Source organism: Bufo gargarizans, chromosome 1 (genome assembly GCF_014858855.1).
Source record: "Bufo gargarizans isolate SCDJY-AF-19 chromosome 1, ASM1485885v1, whole genome shotgun sequence".
NCBI classification, from domain to species: Eukaryota; Metazoa; Chordata; class Amphibia; order Anura; family Bufonidae; genus Bufo; species Bufo gargarizans.
In genome coordinates this window covers 542,265,860-542,290,361 of record NC_058080.1, presented here as the reverse complement: position 1 = coordinate 542,290,361, position 24,502 = coordinate 542,265,860, and positions in this window count along the sequence as shown.

Here is a 24,502-nt window from a genome sequence, read left to right as displayed (position 1 = left end):
GACATGGAAACAAAATACGGTCGTGTGCATGAGGCCTTACATTGGTGAAAATGATGTGACTGACTCCCTTTAATACACTCCATCTTCTGACTCTCAGAATGGAATTCATAATTCATTTAATAAGGATTTCTGGATTCCAGATATTGAAGAAAAATCCTCAGGGCAGGTCATCAATATCAGATTGATGCTGGCCCTACACCTGACATCCACACCACCTACCAGAGGGAAATAACAGGCTAGAGTCGCAAGGAGCAGTCCATGGAGGGGTGCTATCTATCCTAGACTAATGAAACAATGTGGGGCTCTTATGCATCAGAGTCCTCGGAATCCACAGTGGGGCAAGCTTCTTGGGTGTGTAGATCTGTAGTGTCCCACTAGGTAGGGGTGGGCACTACACAAGGGTCAATTGGTGTGCGCGTTACTCCTACTCACAAGGAACAGAAATGTTATATTTAATTGTGCATTTAATGTATTTTCCAATGTGTTTTTATATGCAATGCACCCCTGTATGATGCAATAGCACAGTGTTTCCCAACCAGTGTGCCTCCAGCTGTTGCAAAACTACAACTTCCAGCATGCCCGGACAGCATTTGGCTGTGCGGGCATGCTGGGAGTTGTAGTTTTGTAACAGCTGGAGGCACACTGGTTGGGAAGCACTGCAATAGCAGGCCTAGTTGGGTGTAGTTAGACATCCCAGACACTAGAGGGAGATAGGGAGCCCCTAGTATAAATGTCCAGGCCCAGACAGGGAGAGGGTGTGCAGAGTCAGGAGTCTGAGAAGACAGAGGTTAGAAAGCCTTCTCCTGACATGCAGCTTGATAGCCCTGGCTGCTAGCTATGAACAGGAGGCTTGTGAGGAGATCCAGCCTGCCTGAAGCCAAGAGAGCCTTAGTTAGCTCTGAAGACACCCCAGTAGCAGGACAGAACCTCCTGGGAGAAACCCACAGTCATTCACCGGACAAGTAAGGAAATCCCAGGGAAAGATAAGTAACCCTGATGGGCAGATGCAGTAGAAAGTAAAGCAAGGATTTAATTAATACCAGAGGAAGATATAATTACCAAGGATTTAAGCCACCATTTAGGCATCCGGGCCTTGGGATAGAAAGCCAGACAGGAGTTCTAGAAAGAACAGAGTACGCTATTTCTGAGGAAAGGTACAACCTGTTTCTGAGTGCATTGTGAATTTACCCTCTGCGTATCTTGCATAATTAATACCTGCCATTTTGTGGAGAAAGCCTACTTGTGACGCTGTGAACTAAGAGACTGTGTACCACCTGCATGTACAAAGTTGGACTGTTTAGTAAAGCAACGTTTGGTTCACTATACTACCTGTGTACCTCAATTATTCCAACTATCAACCGGTGTGCCACCGTCAAAGGCACTGGCGTCACGAACCTTAAAGGGACCTTGCCCCAGGCACTCAAAATACCCGTAACATCCAGGGCACCTCATCCACCATCAGGTCTGGTCCCTACGTACAGAGTGTGCCCCAGAGGAACCGTGTCTACCTCTCCTTCACTGCCACATGCCTGCCCAGGGTTCTTCAATACAGTGAGTAACCCTCGATTGCCCATAACCGTGACCTCACTTCGCTATACCCTGCAGGTCTGGCATGTTGCAGATCTACTACACGTTAACGGGCAGGTGCACTTGTTGGACTGCTGGGACCTCCACAATGACAACTCAGGGTCTTGAGAGATGGAGGTAAAGTCTTTGGCTCCTAAGTGTGGTTCAGGTTTATGTTCTGGCTCAGTAGAAGCAGTGGTTTCATCAGATTTGTGGCTGGAGGAACCACTGGAGTGGATTAAGCATGGAAGATAACTCTGTTGAGGTCTTGTTTACTGGAGACAATGGCAGCTGGGGTGACTCCCCCTTGCTACTCATGAGCAGGTTCCTGCAGACATTTCTTGCGCCGGTTGCAGTGCCCAGTTGATTGCCACTATTCTCCTGATGGATCTCATAGACCTTAGTTGAAGGTATGGCTACCACTGTATATGGCTCATACTCCCAGTTACTGTCCTATAACTTAGGCCTCATGCACACGACCGTTGTGTGCACCCGTGGCCGTTGTGCCGTTTTCCGTTTTTTTCTGCGGCTCCATTGACTTTCAATGGGGCCGTTGAAAACTCGGCTTGTGCACCGTTTTTACACCGCGCCCGTGACCCGTGTTTCTAGGCCGTGAAAAAAATATGACCTGTCCTATTTTTTTCACGGCCAACGGTTCACGGGCCCATTCAAGTCAATGGGTCCGTGAAAATCACGGATGCACCCAAGATTGTCATCCGTGTCCGTGATCCGTGTCCGTGATCCGTGTCCGTTTTTTCCTATCATTTCAATGGCAAACTTGACTTAGAATTTTATTTCATTTTTCATGTCCGTGGATCCTCCAAAAATCACGGCAGACCCACGGAAGAAAAAACGGGCACGGATCACAGTACAACGGAACCATGTTTTGCGGGACGTAAAAAAATACGGTCGTGTGCATGAGGCCTAAGTGATTATTTCTGAGGCAGACCTGATCTCCAGGCTGTAAGGGTCTGGCATGGGCATTGAGATCAAAGTCTTGTTTTTGCGTTTGCTGGACATTCTCTATTGTGGAGTCTACTCATTTTTTTGGCAACCTCTAGGTGCTGATGATGCTCCTTAACCCATTCGGTTACGGGAAGAGGTTGCTCGAAGTCTGGCACAGAGATATCAAGGGCACTGTCCACAGGCAGGTGGCCATGTGATCCAAACATGAGTTAATAGGGCGTGCACACAGGAAATCAATGAGTTGTATTATTGTATAGGTACACAAGTTCAGGGAGAAGCAGTGGCCAGTCAGCCCTTTTGTGAAGAAGAACTGCCTTGAGCATGTTAATGAGTGCCTGATTCATTTTTTTCACAACCCATTCCTTGAGGGTGGTAAGGTGTAGTGCTCAGGTTTTTGCTGTCGTATAGAGCAAAAAGTTCAAAGAATAACTGGGACTTGAATGCTGATCATGACACCCATATGGCAATAAGAAGATCTTCCAAAATTCAGCGGCCGTAGTTTTAGCAGTCAGGTCAGAAACTACAAACTTGGTAATGACCTATGATAGTCATGGTGTATGTATACCTTCAGTGTTGCGTTTCATGTGGTCGATGGCCATGATTTCTAACATACTAACATAGTAACATAGTTTGCAAGGCTCACATTTGTCCATCCAGTTCAGCCTGTTATCCTGCAAGTTAATCCAGATGAAGGCAAAAAAAAAAACTGTCGGGTAGAAGCCAATTTTCTCTGCGTGCTGTCCGCATCCATTGCTCCGTTCCGTGGCCCCACAAAAATTATAGATCATGTCTTATTCTTGTTCGTTTCGCAGACATTTTGATAATCTTTCAGGGTACTGTAGTCCACCCATTCCAGCTATTACTTTAGTTGCCCTCCTCTGAACCTTCTCCAGCTCTGCTATGTATGCCTTGTACACAGGAGCCCATAACTGTACACAGTACTCCATGTGTGGTCTGACTAGTGATTTGTAAAGTGGCAGGACTATGTTCTCATCACGGGCATCTATGCCCCTTTTGATGCAACCCATTATCTTATTGGCCTTGGCAGCAGCTGCCTGACACTGGTTTCTACAACTTAGTTTGCTGTTTACTAAAATTCCTAGGTCCTTTTCCATGTCAGTGTTACCCAGTGTTTTACCATTTAGTACAGGGGTCGGCAACCTCCGGCACTCCAGCTGTTGTGAAACTACAACTTCCAGCATGCATACTTGCTCTGCTGTTCTTAGAATTCCTATAGTAATGGATGGAGCATGCTGGGAATTGTAGTTTCACAACAGCTGGAGTGCCGAAAGTTGCTGACCCCTGATTTAGTATGTACTGGGGACTTGCATTATTCCCTACAGGGCTTTAACTCACTATTGAGTGTAGAGAGGCTCGCTGGTTATGTTTCTCCCTTCTAGCCACAGCACAGGTCGGGCACTCATGGCACCGGGTTTCCCTGTCAGCCTCATGCAAATCTAATAGAAGCGCTGCCTAATGGTGTCTCCAGTCATTTGCGTTCCAAAATGCCCTGACCTGTTATGATACATGTCCATCACCATTTTGTCTTCTCTATGGGGCACTGCTATCTGATGGCGCTCATAGATGACAGGGTTAAGTGTCCTCCAGAGAAGTAGACCTTTTTTCAGAAAATGTTGTTTCCCCTCTCGCCCAAAAACAATTTTGGGTCATCCCTCCTCTTCTGGATCCTCTCAGGTGGTTGTCCGCTGGAAAAGTAGTCAAGCAGCTTCCTGATTATACTTTCTTTTGATAGCTGAGCCATAGACCCTTCTGTATTGGTGGTGTAAGGTTGCAGAGAGCTCACGGCTCCAGAGGTCTTAGGTCTGTGGTGCTGGTTGCCATGCTGAGCAAACTAGGAGTAGAATACAGGCGGCTCTACAGCTTCCCACTGTTCCTCTGCATAAACTAATTCTTTTTGAGCAGGTAACTTGAACAAGGCTTTAGCGTTGTCATTAGTCTTGCCTGCCCAGTATGTGCTGGACAAATTTAAGTTTGCAAGCCTAGTGTAACAGTGGTTGCTGACTGCTCATGTTCTTTTATTCACTTACATGGTCCCGGGCTCTATGTTTGGGTGAGCACTGTCCTCCCTGGTCACCTCCATCATTGTCTGTGTCCAGCCGCATTGTGGGGCTGTGGGGCATTGTGGGGCTCTCTATTCACCACCGCAGTCCTGAGCTCTGTCCTGGCAGGTGCCATCCTCCCTGAACGCCACCACCATGGTTTCCTTCCAGCCCCGGGCACAGCTTGCCTTACAGTCTGTTCCCTGTAGCACTGTTCCCTGTTTAAGGGCTGGCATGCTTCACTTCCTTTGACCTGTGCTGTCCTTCTGACCATTCCCAGCCTTCCTGCACCTATATATGTGGTCCAGCCCTCTTCCGAGGTGCCTGAGCGTCAAAGGTCCTTGTGTCCTGCTAAGGTTGCTTTCGTACGTGCTTGTGTTCCTGAACTTCTTACCTGTGCTTGTCTTCTGGATTCTGCTACACCTTGCCTGCTCCATCTCTACTCTCCTGTTACTGACACGGATTGCTTGACCTGTACCTTTGACGCCTACCCTGACCCATTGCTTGTACAACTTCGCCTCTGCCTTATCCTTTGGTCCTGCACTGTTGTTCCTTGTTACAACTCAGCCTGTAGACTATGTCCATATCTCTGGTACCTTGCACTGATAAACTCTGATCCACCTGGGCCAGCTGCTTCGTGTGTCAACCTACCTCAAGAGGTATCGATCTGGTGTTCTCCTTGGGAAAGTCTCTCACTACCATCAAAGGTACTGTGAAGAACAAGGGGCTCACTTAGACAATGCCCTTAGAGGAAGTTGGTCACATGCCACAGTGGGTCTACACCCATTGGTTTGTGACACCTAGAAGCCCATCTTTTCTCCAAGGCTCACAGAGGTGCAGTGTTTAAGTGAGACATCAGGTTATTATCGGTATAAGTGATAAAAGGGATAAAGGACGGCTCACCTCTGGTTTGGGAATGGCAAGGTGCACCAAAACAGATGTTGTACCCAATCACCAAGAACAATACTATTAAAAAGAAGTAAAATGGGCACTCATATATCTAGATCACAAGGTAGGCAAAGCGACTCAAATAATATATTAATTTATTAATAGCGATAAGTTGAACAAATTTATATGAGCAATACACAATAATAATGTACCCTAAATAGAACTAATTTCCCGAAAACAACTTAAAATGATAAAACTGATAAAATAAGCATACAACTGTCCACTGTTATAGCTGATAAAAAATCCAAGTATCCAATCCAGTGTTAATAGGTCCAGTCTGACATTAGCAGATGTAACACAGTACTTTTGTCTTCTATTATCTACAACAGTGGTTTACAGCAAATATATCTCCAGAAAAAGGATAAATAAATAAATAAATCAGTGAGTGAATAAATAAATAAATAGTAAGTGCACAGTGACTAATGGTGACCAATGGGTAAAATGCAGCATAAAATGTTACATAAAATCCACTGGATCAACAATATATAGTAGAAAAACAATTAGTGAGATATTGTGTATGAATAAATAAGTATATTTCTGAAGAGTCAATAAAGTGGCTGTATACCACTGATGCCGCAATGTTTCTTTAGTGGTAGAACATGTGGCCTAAAATCCTGGTTTGGTCCGTACAATTGTCCACAAATATATTCAATTTAAGCAGATATCTGCCTGAATAGGCTGTATATTTGAACAACCGCAATATATGCGGCAAGGTACTTGAGCAATGGTATAGATATGTCCAGCAATATTACGCAATATTCAAACAGCAGATCAAAATGTTTGGGCAGCAATATACATATATCCAGCAGTATTATGGAGCTGAATGGCTCTTACTCACATATCGTCCTATTCCCACCGTGGCGTCCCACGTGGTGTAGATGCAAACAGGACTTGCCTTTGGATAACACAGCTGAATTAGCTGCTAACGATGCTGTATCCACCCGGCTGTGAGCAGAAGTGCTGGCTGTGTCACGCTGCAGATCCACGTCCAATGTCTTTGCTTGAGGTAGATAGATATTCTGCCTCTTTGGATCGATGATAATAGTCCTTTTAGAAAGCGCTTTCAATCCAATACCGTACAAAGTTGTTGCCGGTGTATTGTCAGATCCAATTGCTCCTTGCCAGACGCGTTTCAAAGGCTACCTGCCTTCTTCCTCAGTGGCTAGTTTGGGTCTGACTAACTTGCCGGCTTTTTATCCTCCCAAGAGCTCTTTAATAAACCTGAAATGGACCCAAAGGATCTGGATCCAATTTCCTTATATTGCGATAATCCTGCGAAAATTCGCAGTATTTTTGCGCACATGCGATTTTTTATGTGCGATAATCCTGCGATAAATCTGCGGTTTTTATGCGCACATGCGTTTTTCTATTTTGTGTATTCCTAAACCAACCAGACTCATTATACATATCAAATTTTGCATCACAAATTGTACAATAGCTAGTTACAATTGGGACCGATGTAGATAATAACATTCCATATCAAACATTCTTCTAAAAGAGAATAAATATACAACTTATAAATCTTTAATGATCTTATATTAAAAATGTATTAAATAGTAGGGAATTTCTGTATAGGGTCTAAAATATAAAAATATAAAAAATTTATTTATAAAAGATTATCAGGTATTATATTCTTGGGATCTTGGTTGTGCATCAATTTAAAATGTTGATGCACAACCAAGATCCCAAGTCTTTAACCTTTGCAGCTTTTGAACAAATAGAACGCCATTGGAGGGGAGGGAATCATATTGCCCGGATGTCTAGGGCCGAGTCCAGGAAGATTTTCGAATTTGGCAGTTTGGCCCCAGTAGGACTAAATGCCGAATTTGAAATTTTCGGGTTTTTGTGATGGGTCGGGTGTCTTTGGCCCATGGGGAGTACTAGTCGGGCTGTTTAGCAGCACTATGACCCCCCCTGTGCTCGAGATCCCCGACCCCACTCCACATATACCATCACCCCATGTACTCCGCCCGAACCATTTCAGGTAATGAGCCCCATGGAATATTGTTTATTGAATTATATTTAACAAGAAAATATATATGAGTTCCCTATAGAATATAATACCTGATAATCTTTTATAAATAAATTTTTTATATTTTTATATTTTAGACCCTATACAGAAATTCCCTACTATTTAATACATTTTTAATATAAGATCATTAAAGATTTATAAGTTGTATATTTATTCTATTTTAGAAGAATGTTTGATATGGAATGTTATTATCTACATCGGTCCCAATTGTAACTAGCTATTGTACAATTTGTTATGCAAAATTTGATATGTATAATGAGTCTGGTTGGTTTAGGAATACACAAAATAGAAAAACGCATGTGCGCATAAAAACCGCAGATTTATCGCAGGATTATCGCACATAAAAAATCGCATGTGCGCAAAAATACCGCGAATTTTCGCAGGATTATCGCAATATAAGGAAATTAGATCCAGATCCTTTGGGTCCATTTCAGGTTTATTAAAGAGCTCTTGGGAGGATAAAAAGCCGGCAAGTTAGTCAGACCCAAACTAGCCACTGAGGAAGAAGGCAGGAAGCCTTTGAAACGCGTCTGGCAAGGAGCAATTGGATCTGACAATACACCGGCAACAACTTTGTACGGTATTGGATTGAAAGCGCTTTCTAAAAGGACTATTATCATCGATCCAAAGAGGCAGAATATCTATCTACCTCAAGCAAAGACATTGGACGTGGATCTGCAGCGTGACACAGCCAGCACTTCTGCTCACAGCCGGGTGGATACAGCATCGTTAGCAGCTAATTCAGCTGTGTTATCCAAAGGCAAGTCCTGTTTGCATCTACACCACGTGGGACGCCACGGTGGGAATAGGACGATATGTGAGTAAGAGCCATTCAGCTTCATAATACTGCTGGATATATGTATATTGCTGCCCAAACATTTTGATCTGCTGTTTGAATATTGCGTAATATTGCTGGACATATCTATACCATTGCTCAAGTACCTTGCCGCATATATTGCGGTTGTTCAAATATACAGCCTATTCAGGCAGATATCTGCTTAAATTGAATATATTTGTGGACAATTGTACGGACCAAACCAGGATTTTAGGCCACATGTTCTACCACTAAAGAAACATTGCGGCATCAGTGGTATACAGCCACTTTATTGACTCTTCAGAAATATACTTATTTATTCATACACAATATCTCACTAATTGTTTTTCTACTATATATTGTTGATCCAGTGGATTTTATGTAACATTTTATGCTGCATTTTACCCATTGGTCACCATTAGTCACTGTGCACTTACTATCTATTTATTTATTCACTCACTGATTTATTTATTTATTTATCCTTTTTCTGGAGATATATTTGCTGTAAACCACTGTTGTAGATAATAGAAGACAAAAGTACTGTGTTACATCTGCTAATGTCAGACTGGACCTATTAACACTGGATTGGATACTTGGATTTTTTATCAGCTATAACAGTGGACAGTTGTATGCTTATTTTATCAGTTTTATCATTTTAAGTTGTTTTCGGGAAATTAGTTCTATTTAGGGTACATTATTATTGTGTATTGCTCATATAAATTTGTTCAACTTATCGCTATTAATAAATTAATATATTATTTGAGTCGCTTTGCCTACCTTGTGATCTAGATATATGAGTGCCCATTTTACTTCTTTTTAATATTATCGGTATAAACCTGGAAGGTTGTGGCCACCAAATAGTCCTTGAACTTCTCTGTTACGACCCACACCAAGGCCAGGAACTCAAGTTTGAAAGAGCTATAATTTTGGTCATTTCACTTCAGCTCCCGCAAGGATCTGCTGGTGTAGGCAATGATTTTCCTAGTCGCAGCTTGCACCTGAGACCCTACGGCTCCTAAGCCTTTCTTACTGGTGTCTGCATAGACACAGAATGACTGGTCATAGTCCTGATCATAGGCATGCTTACAGGGTGCGCCGGGTGTGCCTGGGCACACCCTAATTATCACCTCCGTGTTTCGCTGCCATCTGTCAACTCCTGATTTGATCCTTCACTAGTGGTCTGAAGCCTATGAGACAGTAGAGCGCTAGAATGGAGTTGTCCAGGGAGGTATGATGTCGGAGGAAAAGGCGGAGTCTCATCATGCAGGGGGCGGGGCTTCAAGATGTGCAGGAGATTCAACAGAGCACGTTGTTGCAGAGAGGATCAGAAGCTGCAGGTCAGTATGTGGAGGAGAAGATTGACTGTTATGTGTACTTGGGGGGCTTTTTGCAGGGGCTGAAGGGAGGAGGAATAATCCTTGTACTGGAGACTGTATGTTAGAGGGGTCTGAAGAGAGGGGGGTGAAGTGATATTATTTACATGGGACTGTATGCTGGAGGGGCTGAAGGCAGGAGGGGTGATATTATTTCACATGGGACTGTATGCTGGAGGGGCTGAAGGCAGGAGGGGTGATATAATTTCGAATGGGACTGTATGCTGGAAGGGCTGTAGGCAGGGAGAGTTTTGTATTTCACATGGGACTGTATGTTTGAGGGGCTGAAGGCGGGGAGTGATGTATTTCACATGGGACTGTATGCTGGAGGGGCTGAAGGGCGCCATAATTATTACTATTAGGGTCCATTCACACGTCCGTAGTGTTTTGGGGATCCACAATACACCCGGCCGGCACCCCCATAGAACAGCGTATTCTTGTCCGCAGCTGCAGACAAGAATAAGACATGTTCTATTTATTTCCAGAGCCGCGCACCGGAAGTTCGGCAGGCCGCTCCGGAAATGCGGATGCGAAGAGCACACTGTGCTTTCTGCATCCATTGCGTCCCCATAGAGAATGCATGGGTCCGCACCTGTTCTGCACAATTGCAGAATGGATGCGGACACATTCTGCAGATGTGTGAATGGAGTCTAATACAGAGGGGGCCATTATAATATTAATAATAATAATAACACCACAGAGGGGCTTGTATATATTATAATTATACAGAGGGCATTATACTTATGGGCACTACGGGTGGAGGGGAGGTCTGTTATCTGAGGATGATAGTAAAGTGAGAAATATAAAAAAAAATCTGTGAAACTCTGCAGAGACGCGGCTGAAAGAAGGTATCATGAAAGAAGGTCTTATCTCCGAATGAAGATGTTGAGGAAAGTCTACATCACAGGAGACGTCACTGGATATAACAGGTATGTGCTTCTGTATTCTACTGTATAGTGTGTACCATTATATGTAATGTCCGTCCACATATCTGTTTGGGGGGGGGGGGCGATAGGATTTGGCCCACACTGTAGCATCCTGGCCCCAGACTTCAGGTCACACTGTGTGTGTTCTGAATTCTGGGGCCTCACACCCATCTATAACATTATCTGTACTCAGAGAGTTATCACTGTGTTATCTGTGATGTTACATAGGACTGCATGTACTATATCCCACATTATCTGCACTCAGAGAGTTATCACTGTGTTATCTGTGGTATTACATAGAACTGCAGGTAATATATCCTACATTATCTGTACTCAGAGAGTTATCACTGTGTTATCTGTGATGTTACATAGGACTGCATGTACTATATCCCACATTATCTGCACTCAGAGAGTTATCACTGTGTTATCTGTGGTATTACATAGAACTGCAGGTAATATATCCTACATTATCTGTACTCAGTTACCACTGTTATCTGTGGTGTTACATAGGACTGCAGGTAATATATCCTATATTATCTGTACTCAGAGAGTTATCACCATGTTATCTGTGGTGTTACATAGGACTGCAGGTGATATCTACTACATTATCTGTAAAAAGGGGCGTGTCCACAGGTTGGGGGGAGCAATACTTGGCTTGCCCCGGGTGCTGGCAACCCACGCTACGCCACTGGAACTCTGCCCTGGCTGAGAGTCACCCCCCTTATAAGTTAGTTATATAACGTTAAGTTAACGCATAAAGTATGTTCCCTGCTGCTTGCTACCCCTCCTCATTTATACCCCTGTATAATGTACCCTGATACCCCTCAGTTATATGATACTGTATAACTGAGGGGTATCAGGGTAAATGACAGGGGTAATATAACTGAGGGATCAGGGTACATTATACAGGGGGTAAAACTAAGGGGTATCAGGGAACATTATTATACAAGGGTAATATAACTGAGGAGGGCTATGTCAGGGGACATGATAAAGGGATAATATAACTTATATAAGTTATATTACCCCTGCATAATGTCCCTGATAGTGCTACTCAGTTATATTAGTCCTGCATAATTTATTCCTATACCCCTTAGTTATATTACCCCTGTATAATAATGTACCCTGATACCCCTTAGTGTATTTGTGTGTATATATATATATGTGTGTGTGTGTGTGTGTATATAATACGCGGCGTGTGTTTGTGCTTTAGGGTTCAAACCCTAATGCAATAGGCTGCGCACGCCTATGGTTCTGATAACCCAGGATTGGCGATTTTAGTTTTTTTTCTTGAGACGCTAAAAAGCGGCTTCTCTCTCCTCGCTTCGCTCAACTGGTATTTTTGCATCTTAACAGTTTGTAGTGTGGTATAAACCTCCTGTAATATCCAGTGATGAGCGGCAGGGGCAATATTCGAGTTTGCAATATTTTGCGAATATTTTTTGTAGAATATTCGTCATATATTCGCGAATTCGAGATTATTTTCTCGATCGTGAAAAATCGGCAATGTAATATTTGCATCACTATAGCTACATTTTTCAAGCTGCTAGAAGTTCCCTGAGACTGGAGAAAATAGTTGGCACGTCAGAAAACTACAATAGCTTTATATGCAGAACGAGTGCTCCAATATATTCGCAATTGCAAAATCGGCACTAATGATGCGAATACTTTGGTGCAATACGCGCAGCGTATTATTTTAGCAGGTGTGACTACTTATTAGTGATTAGTGCACTAAGTATTGTTGTGAACTTGTGACATCACAGCACTATGTATGTATATATGGACAGCAGAACCTATCAACTACACTATATCACTATCTAACCTACACTGACTATCTCCCACTAACTATCTGTATTATATATACAGTCCTGATCAAAAGTTTAAGACCACTTGAAGAATGGCAAAAAAATCATATTTAGCATGGCTGGATCTTAACAAGGTTCCAAGTAGAGCTTCAACATGCAACAAGAAGAAATGAGAGTGAGACAAAACATTTTTTGAGCATTCAATTAATTGAAAATAACGATTAAACTGAAACAGGCTATTTTTCAGCTGATCCAAATTTTAGGACCACATGCCTTTAAAAGGCCAAATCTGTGCAAAGATGTGGATTCATTGTCATTTTCTGTCAGGTAGTCACACGTTGTGATGGCAAAGGCAAAAAAACTCTCCTTTTTTGAACGTGGTCAGGTTGTTTAACTGCATAAGCAGGGTCTCTCACAGCGCGCCATCGCTGCTGAGGTGGGACGCAGTAAGACAGTCATTTGGAATTTCTTAAATGATCCTGAGGGTTATGGAACAAAAAAGTCAAGTGGAAGACCCAAAAAAAATTCATCAGCACTGAGCCAGAGGATCCAATTGGCTGTCCGTCAAGACACTGGATCATCGACCCAAGTTAAGGCCCTTACTGGTGCTGACTGCAGCCCCATAACCATCAGACGGCATCTGAGACTGAAGGGCTACAAAAACAAAAAACATCTTCAAAGACCTTGTTGAATGCCACAGAACTGCTCGTTTGGACTTTGCAAGAGAGCACCAAACATGGGACATTCAAAGGTGGAAGAAAGTTTTATTTTCTGATGAGAATTTTTTTTACCTTGATGGTCCTGATGGTTTCCAACATTACTGGCATGACAAGCAGATCCCACCTGAGATGTTTTCTACGTGCCACAGTGGAGGGGGCGCTATAATGGTCTGGGGTGCTTTTTCCTTCAGTGGAACAATGGAGCTTCAGGAAGTGCACTGGCTATGTTCAGATGTTGCAGAGAGCATTCCTCATTACTGAGGGCCCTCGCCTGTGTGGTAACGACTGGGTTTTTCAACAGGACAAAGCTACAGTACACAATGCCCGCAGGACAAGGGACTTCTTCCAGGAGAATAACATCACTATTTTGGCCCATCCTGCGTGTTCCCCTGATCTAAATCCAATTGAGAACCTTTGGGGATGGATGGCAAGGGAAGGACAAAAATGGACAACAGTTCCAGACAGTAGATGGCCTTCGTGCGGCTGTCTTTACCACTTGGAGAAATGTTCCCACTCACCTCATGGAAACGCTTGCATCAAGCATGCCGAAACAAATTTTTGCAGTGATAAACAATAACGGCGGAGCTACTCATTACTGAGTTCATATTTGGAAGTTGGATTTCTGTTTTGGGGGGGGGGTTAGTTTTTTTGGGAGGTGTGGTCCTAAACTTTTGATCAGCGGAAAAACAGCCTGTTTCAGTTTATTCGTTGTTTTCATTAAATTGAATGCTCAAATTTTTTTTTGTCTCACTCCCATTTCTTCTTGTTGCATGTTGAAGCTCTACTTGGAACCTTGTTAAGATCCAGCCATGCTAAATATGATTTTTTGCAATTTTTCAAGTGCTTTTGATCAGGACTATATAAGCTAACTAACTAACTAACTAACTAACTAACTATCTAATGTAATGACACAGTAAAGCAGATAGCACAGCAATAACACTGCTGTGTCTTTTAGATCTTCAAAATACTGCATACAAGGGCTGCTGGGGAGGTTCTTATATAGTAAGGGGTAGGCAACTTTCCTATTGGTTGTTCGGGATGCTTCTAAGCTCAGACGAAGACATTGCAGCCTTCTCATTGGCCCACAAGCAAGAAGGGAGGTTACTGATGAAAAAAAAACTAGAATATTCGAAATTACGAATATATATCACTATATTTTAACCACCTCCGGACCGCCTAACGCAGATGTGCGGTCCGGAGGTGGCAGCGCTGCGCACAGTCACGCATATACGCGTCATCTCGCGAGACGCGAGATGACGCGAATATGCGCGCGCGCATGTGCAGTTCGCGCCGGCATTTCGCACAGGAGTATTTCGTCAGCAACCTGCCAGCCGTGATCATTGGCTGGCAGGTTGCTGATTTTTTAAAAATCCAATCAAAGTGCCAGATAGCAGATCATATTTGTAAATATGATCTGTTATATGGCTGCCTGCTCCTCTGCTGGTTCTTTTCGTCGGTTGGATCCAGCAGAGGAGCAGGCTTCACAGTGAGTACACCAAACACTACACTATAGCCCCTGATCACCCCCCTGAACCCCAATTAACCCTTTGATCACCCCTTTGATCACCCCTGTCAATCACAAGTGAAAAGAAAAAAGTGATCAGTGCAAACTGTCACTTTTTTTTTTCACTGTTATTGACCGTTAGGTTTTAGGTATAGTTTAGGTCCCTTGGTTAGGTAGTTAGCGATCAGTTAGCGCCCAGCCCACCGCACCGCAGTCCGTTATTCGCTGATTAGCGTATCGCTAATCAGCATTTGTACTTTTATAGTATCTGGAAGTGATCAAAACTGATCACGGTCAGATCTATAATAGTACTAGTGTCACTTTAGTTCGCCCTCCACCCAAAACGCAGTGTTTGCCCGATCAGGCCTGATCGGTCGCCCACACGTGCGTTCGCCCACACCCGCCCCACCGCAGTGACAAAAAAAATATTTTTTTTTGATCACTGCACATTCACGTTACACGCACTGCGGCGATAAAAAAATCAGTTTTGATATTTTTTATCAACCGCAGCGCCCTCCGGTACTTCGCTAGCCTCCCCTTTGTAAGACAGGCTTGCTTTTTTTTTTCTTGGGTAGTCTCAGGGAATACCCCTAAATTTAGTTGCCCACATGTCTAACAGGGGGTATTCTTCTGAAGAGGCCTACAGGCTTCTGACCCAGTCGGATGAGGAGTGGGAACCCTCATCTGATGAATCCAGCGGGTCAGAATACGAACCTGTAGAAAGCAGTGGCTCTCTGACCCAAAGTTCGGACGAGGAGGCTGAGGTCCCTGATACCACCAGGCGTACCCGGCCCCGTGTCGCTAGACCGCAGGTTGCGCAGGATCCGCTTCAAGAGCAGCAGAGTGGGGCTGGTGCTGTCGGATTACGTGGTGAGGCATAAACCAGCAGCCCAGCCCTCCCTGGACCTAGTACCAGCACTGCCGTACAACCTGGTGAAGTAGCGAGCACCAGAAGGGCAGTTGAAGCTGGTACGGTGGCACGTGCAGTAGTGACCCCGTCGCAGCCACCGCAAAGACGTGCCCGTAGAGCCCCTAGAATCCCAGAGGTGCAGGCAAACCCTGATTGGCAGTCCCCAACTTCAGCCGCACCTGTAGTTTTCCCTTTCACTGCCCAGTCTGGAGTTCGGGTTGAGACGGCTCAGATCGGTTCGGCCCTGGGATTTTTTGAGCTGTTCTTGACTGCGGAGCTTTTAGACATAGTTGTGGCCGAAACAAACAGGTATGCCACACAATTTATCACCGCTAACCCGGGAAGCTTTTATGCCCAGCCTTTCCGGTGGAAACCAGTCCAAGTTTCCGAACTTAAAACTTTTCTGGGCCTCCTCCTCAACATGGGCCTGACAAAAAAGCATGAATTGCGGTCATATTGGTCCACGAACCCGATTCATCACATACCCATGTTCTCTGATGCCATGTCCAGGGCACGTTTTGAGGCCATCCTGCGTTTCCTGCACTTTAGCGACAACACCGCCTCCCGTCCCAGGGGCCACCCTGCTTTTGACCGGCTCCACAAAATTCGGCCCCTCATAGACCATTTCAACCAGAAATTTGCAGATATTTATACCCCAGAGCAAAACATCTGCATAGACGAGTCCCTGATACATTTTACCGGGCGCCTTGGCTTCAAACAATACATCCCAAGCAAGCGCGCCCGGTATGGGGTCAAATTGTATAAGCTCTGTGAAAGGGCCACAGGCTATACCCACAAATTTCGGGTCTATGAGGGAAAAGATCAGACCCTGGAGCCGGTCGGTTGCCCTGACTACCTGGGGAGCAGTGGGAAGACAGTTTGGGACTTGGTGTCACCCTTATTCGGCAAGGGGTACCATCTTTATGTGGACAATTTTTACACAAGTGTGGCCCTCTTTAGGCATTTGTTTCTAGAACGGATTGGCGCCTGTGGTACCGCGCGAACTAGTTGCGCGGGCTTCCCCCAATGGCTCGTTACCACCCGTCTTGCAAGGGGGCAGAGGGCCGCACTGTGTAACGAAGAACTGCTCGCGGTGAAATGGAGAGACAAGCGTGACGTTTACATGCTCTCCTCCATTCACGCAGACACGACAATACAAATTGAGCGAGCAACCCGTGTCATTGAAAAGCCCCTCTCAGTCCACGACTATAACCTCCACATGGGAGGGGTCGACTTCAATGACCAGATGTTGTCTCCGTATTTAGTTTCCCGACGCACCAGACGCTGGTATAAGAAGGTGTCTGTATATTTAATTCAATTGGCTCTGTACAATAGTTTTGTTCTCTACAGTAAGGCTGGGAGAACAGGATCCTTCCTCAAATTTCAGGAAGAGATCATCGAGAACCTCCTGTATCCAGGAGGTTCCGTGGCCCCAACCACCAGTGTAGTTAGCCGTCTACACGAGCGACATTTCCCCAATGTCGTTCCTGGTACCTCAACCCAACAGTCACCCCGAAAAAGATGTTGTGTCTGTAGCAGGAGTGGAATAAGGCGTGACACCCGCTATTTCTGTCCTGACTGTCCGGACCACCCTGCCCTATGCTTTGGAGAGTGTTTCCGGAAGTACCACTCACAGGTACACTATTAGCATAGGGATCATCTCACCAGGACAGGCACACAGGGCTATTAGGGCCCATTCACTCACTGCTGCTGCAAACGTCTCCTTTCACATGGGACAAAGTGCATAACGCACTTCGCCACATCTTTGGGCGATTTGCGCTTTGCACATTGACCCATGGGGAAGGAGAGGTTTGTTCTATAAAGGTAAAAAAACAAAACAAAAAAAAAAAAAACACACCAGTAAGCAAACACGTTAATGTTCAGTTAAAAAAGTTAAAGTTTATATGTTCTGTTGCAAAGTTAATAAAATTATTGCGTTGCGGCCTGGTTTTTTCTTTATTTTTATTTTTTATTTTTTTACCTTCCAGGTGGACCAACCGATTGACTAGCTGCAGCACCGATGTGCATTCTGACAGAAGCATTGCGCTGCTGTCAGATTACACGCAAGTCGGTGTATGCGGCGCTGCAAGACGGGATTTTCTCCTCTGCAGTGACAGATACGTTTGCCGAGGCATACGAGCTGAGGAGGAGGCGGCGTTCCTATGCTTTGGCAAGCACTTTGTATATATATAAAAAAAAAAATCCCGGCAATGATTTATTCATCCACATCGATTGATGTGAATGGAGAAATCTGGTTTGCCAGGGCATACGAGCTAAGTGTGTATGGATGTAGGGCGGAGCTCCTATATCCTGGCAGACGCCTTTCCCCTCCATTTTTTTTTTTTGGCAGAGATTTTTTCATCCACATTGATCGATGCGAATGAAGAAATCTGTGCCGTTCATTTTTTTCTTTCAGCCCAGAGGCTGAACGGAAAAAAAAATCTCATTACCTGTATGCTCAATATAAGGAGAATAGCAGAAACTCCTAATGCTGGCCATACATGTAATGATTGCGGAGACCCTCAAATGCCAGGGCAGTACAAACACCCCACAACTGACCCCATTTTGGAAAGAAGACACCCCAAGGTATTTGCTGAGGGGCATATTGAGTCCATGAAAGATTAAAATTTTTGTCCTAAGTTAGCGGAAAGTGAGACTTTGTGAGAAAAAAAATAAAATAAAAATTTCCGCTAACTTATGCAAAAAAAAAAAAAATTCTATGAACTTGCCAGGCCCCTCATTTGATACCTTGGGGTGTCTTCTTTCCAAAGTGGGGTCACATGTGGGGTATTTATACTGCCCTGGCTTTTTAGGGGCCCTAAAGCGTGAGAAGAAGTCTGGGATCCAAATGTCTAAAAATGCCCTCCTAAAAGGAATTTGGGCCCCTTTGCGCATCTAGGCTGCAAAAAAGTGTCACACATCTGGTATCGCCGTACTCAGGAGAAGTTGGGGAATGTGTTTCGGGGTGTCATTTTACATATACCCATGCTGGGTGAGAAAAATATCTTGGTCAAATGCCAACTTTGTATAAAAAAATGGGAAAAGTTGTCTTTTGCCAAGATATTTCTCTCACCCAGCATGGGTATATGTAAAATGACACCCCAAAACACATTCCCCAACTTCTCCTGAGTACGGCGATACCAGATGTGTGACACTTTTTTGATGCCAAGGTGGGCAAAGGGGCACATATTCCAAAGTGCACCTTTCGGATTTCACCGGTCATTTTTTGCAGATTTTGATTGCAAAGTACTTCTCACACATATGGGCCCCTAAATTGCCAGGGCAGTATAACTACGCCACAAGTGACCCCATTTTGGAAAGAAGACACCCCAAGGTATTCCGTGAGGGGCATGGCGAGTTCCTAGAATTTTTTATTTTTTGTCGCAAGTTAGTGGAATATGAGACTTTGTAAGGAAAAAAGAGAAAAAAAAAAAATCATCATTTTCCGCTAACTTGTGACAAAAAATAAAAAATTCTAGGAACTCGCAGTGCCCCTCACGGAATACCTTGGGGTGTCTTCTTTCCAAAATGGCGTCACTTGTGGCGTAGTTATACTGCCCTGGCAATTTAGGGGCCCAAATGCGTGAGAAGTACCTTGCAATCAAAATGTGTAAAAAATGGCCTGCAAAATCTGAAAGGTGCACTTTGGAATATGTGCCCCTTTGCCCACCTTGGCAGCAAAAAAGTGTGACACATCTGGTATCGCCGTACTCAGGAGAAGTTGGGGAATGTGTTTTGGGGTGTCATTTTACATATACCCATGCTGGATGAGAGAAATATCTTGGCAAAAGACAACTTTTCCCATTTTTTTATACAAAGTTGGCATTTGACCAAGATATTTTTCTCACCCAGCATGGGTATATGTAAAATGACACCCCAAAACACATTCCCCAACTTCTCCTGAGTACGGCGATACCAGATGTGTCACACTTTTTTGCTGCCAAGGTGGGCAAAGGGGCACATATTCCAAAGTGCACCTTTCGGATTTCACCGGTCATTTTTTACAGATTTTGATTGCAAAGTACTTCTCACACATATGGGCCCCTAAATTGCCAGGGCAGTATAACTACGCCACAAGTGACCCCATTTTGGAAAGAAGACACCCCAAGGTATTCCGTGAGGGGCATGGCGAGTTCCTAGAATTTTTTATTTTTTGTCGCAAGTTAGTGGAATATGAGACTTTGTAAGAAAAAATAAAAAAAATAAAATCATCATCATTTTCCGCTAACTTGTGACAAAAAATAAAAAGTTCTATGAACTCACTATGCCCATCAGCGAATACCTTAGGGTGTCTACTTTCCGAAATGGGGTCATTTGTGGGGGGTTTCTACTGTTTGGGCATTGTAGAACCTCAGGAATCATGACAGGTGCTCAGAAAGTCAGAGCTGCTTCAAAAAGCGGAAATTCACATTTTTGTACCATAGTTTGTAAATGCTATAACTTTTACCCAAACCATTTTTTTTTTTTGCCCAAACATTTTTTTTTTATCAAAGACATGTAGAACAATAAATTTGGCGAAAAATTTATATATGGATGTCGTTTTTTTTGCAAAATTTTACAGCTGAAAGTGAAAAATGTCATTTTTTAGCAAAAAAATCGTTACATTTTGATTAATAACAAAAAAAGTAAAAATGCCAGCAGCAATGAAATACCACCAAATGAAAGCTCTATTAGTGAGAAGAAAACGAGGTAAAATTCATTTGTATGGTAAGTTGCATGACCGAGCGATAAACGGTGAAAGTAGTGTAGTGCCGAAGTGTAAAAAGTGCTCTGGTCATGAAGGGGGTTTCACCTAGCGGGGCTGAAGTGGTTAAATATTCGCTAATTCTCAAAGTGACGATATTTGCTATTAATATTCGCAATTCGCATATTTGCGCCCAACACTAGTAATAACTCGCAAAACCAACAAAGCTCTTAATCTGTTTGACCGTCTTTGGAGTGGGCCAGCTTTGTACAGCAGCTATTTTATCGGGGTCTAGCTTGACGCCTTTAGCACTCACAACATGCCCAAATACTTTACTTGTGGCTTCAAAAGGTGACACTTTGGAAGGCGATATCTTCAGCCCATGTTGTGCAAGAGTCTGGAATACTTTGGCCCAAAGTGCTATTCATAGGTCTTATCTTCATCGGAATACAGTCATGTGAAAAAATTAGGACACCCTTTGAAAGCATGTGGTTTTTTGTAACATTTTTAATAAAAGGTTATTTCATCTCCGTTTCAACAATACAGAGAGATTAAAGTAATCCAACTAAACAAAGAAAACTGAAGAAAAGTCTTTTCAAGATCTTCTGTAAATGTCATTCTACAAAAATGCCTATTCTAACTGAGGAAAAAGATAGGACACCCTTGCCCCTAATAGCGAGTGTTACCTCCTTTGGCTGAAATAACTGCAGTGAGACGGTTCTTGTAGCCATCTACCAGTCTTCGACATCGGTCTGAGGAAATTTTACCCCACTCCTCAATGCAGAACTTTTTCAGCTGTGAGATGTTTGAGGGGTTTCTTGCACGTACAGCCCTTTTCAAGTCACCCCACAGCATCTCAATGGGATTCAAATCTGGACTTTGACTTGGCCATTCCAGGACTCTCCATTTCTTCTTTTTCAGCCAATCTTTGGTTGATTTACTAGTATGTTTTGGGTCATTGTCATGTTGCATGGTCCAGTTCCGCTTCAGCTTTAATTTTCTAACTGATGGTCTCACATGTTCTTCAAGCACCTTCTGATACACAGTAGAATTCATCGTGGATTCTATGATGGTGAGCTGACCAGGTCCTGCTGCAGCAAAGCAGCCCCAAACCATGACACTTCCACCTCCATGCTTCACAGTTGGTATGAGGTTCTTTTCTTGGAATGCTGTGTTTGGTTTACGCCAAACATGTCCTCTGCTGTTGTGTCCAAATAATTCAATTTTGGACTCATCTGTCCAAAGAACATTATTCCAGAAGTCCTGGTCTTTGTCAACTTTATCTCTGGCAAATGTCAGTCTGGCCTCGATGTTTCTCTTGGAAAGCAAAGGTTTCCTCCTTGCACACCTCCCATGCAAGTTAAACTTGTACAGTCTCTTTCTGATTGTAGAGGCATGTACTTCTACATCAACAGTAGCCAGAGCCTGCTGTAGTTCTCGAGATGACACTTTAGGGTTTTTGGAGACCTCTTTTAGCATCTTGCGGTCTGCTCTTGGGGTGAACTTGCTGGGGCGACCAGTCCTGGGCATGTTGGCAGTTGTTTTGAAAGCCCTCCACTTGTAGACTATCTTCCGGACAGTGGAATGGCTGATTTCAAAATCTTTTGAGATCTTTTTAAATCCCTTCCCAGACTCATAGGCTGCTACAATCTTTTTTCTGAAGTCCTCTGACAGCTCTTTTGCTCTCACCATGGTGCTCACTCTCACTTCAACAGTCAGGAGCACACCAAACTAAATGTCTGAGGTTTAAATAGGGCAAGCCTCATTCAACATGCAGAGAAACAATCTACTAATTATGTGCACCTGGTGTGATATACCTGTGTGAGATCTGAGCCAATTTAAGAGGGAATACATGTGAGGGTGTCCTATCTTTTTCCTCAGTTAAAATAGGCATTTTTGTAGAATGACATTTACAGAAGATCTTGAAAAGACTTTTCTTCAGTTTTCTTTGTTTAGTTGGATTACTTTAATCTCTCTGTATTGTTGAAACGGAGATGAAATAACCTTTTATTAAAAATGTTACAAAAAACCACATGCTTTCAAAGGGTGTCCTAATTTTTTCACATGACTGTATATGATTATATCCTCCAGATATAGTAAGACAGTCTCAAAGTCTTGCACCTAACACATCTTTCCATCAGCCTCTGAAACATGTAGCTAAACTCAATCCGGCCCATTGGCATAGTGAAGGCCATCTTCTCCTAATCTTCAGGTGCCATGGGGACCTGCCAATAGTTGCTGGTTACAATGTTGAAATGTAGGCAGCTGATCCCAGGGCTGTAAGGGACTCCTCAATACCTGGCAGTATGTACACATCTTTATGCGTGATATCATTGATCTTGTGGTAAGCTACATAGAAAGGGATGGTTACATCCTTTTTTTCACCAGCACCAGGGTTGCAGCTGATGGGCTGTGGCTATCCTGGATGACGTTCGTTTCCTTCATGTCCTGTATCATCTTCTTCACCTGATACATGGCTGGAGGCATGGTTCTATTTTTCTTTGATGGGACGATGATGGCCTGTAGGTATGGTGTGCTGTATACGGTTGGCTTTAGCATAGTCCATGGATAATTTTCAGAAGGTTTGGTGGTGTTTCCTTGTCACACCAAGCACACCTTCAACCAGTTCAGCAATGGTCGTGTTGTCTTCAACATGCAGTTTGGCCCACGAGGGCTGGTCAGGAGGATCTGTGGCTGGATTTGCTGCTTGGAGTGACTGTTGTGCAGGGGTGTTTATGATGTCCTGGAGATTAACTTGGAGCAGATGGGCAATGGAGTAGTGCTTCTTCAATTCCACAGGTTGATCGCTTAGGTTAACCAGGGGTATAGGCACTCTCCCTTGAGACATGTTACCAGGCTCTTAGCTGCCAGAATAAGGGGAAGGTACCCCAAATACAATGATTCCACTAAAGCCTGATAATCCTGGCCTTGTATACCTATGCTGGCATGGCACCATAACAAAGTCTTTGCTCCAGGCTGCAGCTTGGCAGGCTGAACATCCCTGATGCGGGCACGGCATATTTATCATTTTTAAATGACAAACCTCCTTTGCACGAAACACTTTGATGTCTGATGCATGGCTCTCTGAGTTGCCTAGTTGCCTGGGGTGCTGTCGGCAGAGTTTTCTCCAAGGCTTCCAGCACTGTAGCAGTTGCAAAGCACATTCATACCGAGGACAACCAGGAAGGTTGTCGTTATCCTGCACCCGGATTACAATGACCCCTTGCCATGAGAGCTTGATGTCTCCAATCTTCAGGGTAGGCTCCTAATACCCATGTACGGGCACGGGTTTCCCATTGCTGTAATGATATTTAACTAGTATTCAGTGGACTGAGTCAGTAGAGCCCCTTTCCTACACTTTTCAAACGCTGCTTGGCAGATAGTAATCATCTGGAACCTGGTGTCTAATAAAGTTTTTTGGGGGGATTTTAATATTAATGACCTATCTTCAGGATAGGTCATCAATATCAGATTGGTGGAGTCCGACACCCCGCACGCCCGCAAATCAGTTGGCTGAAGAGAAGGTCGCGCTCTGTGCGAGCACAGCCTTCCCTTTGTTTACCTGTTCACCGTCGACATTGCAGCAGTGAGCAGATGTAATTACACTAAGCTGTCCCATTCACTTCTATGGGATGGCTCTGTAGTGAATGCTTGAATAAAAAGAGAAAAAGGTCCAGCTCGGTTAAAATGTTACCTTTATTTTTCAGTGCAGATAAAAGCCAGTTACAGTCGTCTACATGTTTCGGATCAGAGACAGTAGCGATCCTTACTCATGACATACACTTACTGAGGAGGGGGTTAGATATATAGCACCTCCACCCCAGCCCTTTCCAACGAACCTATCTTGCCCATGTGTAATGCTGATGTAGTCTGTTTTGATGAGTCACGTCATTCACCTGTGTCCTCTTTCTTTTCAAGAATTGTCTAATTTATCTTTTTTACAGCAATCCCGTACTATTCCTGATTTCGATCCGGGCAGTGACTTTGCACATAAGTTCACTACTCACAACCCTGGGTTTTATCCCATTCATTCACGTACTCCTGCTCTGGATCAATATCAGGAATTAGTTATACGGGATTTTTTTGCTTTGCAAGGGGATATGCAATCGCCTAGGGCGACTTTTTTTAAACAACCGGTCATATATAGAGTGACAAGCCATGTCCGAACTCGAGTCAATGCCCAACATTTCTATTAAAT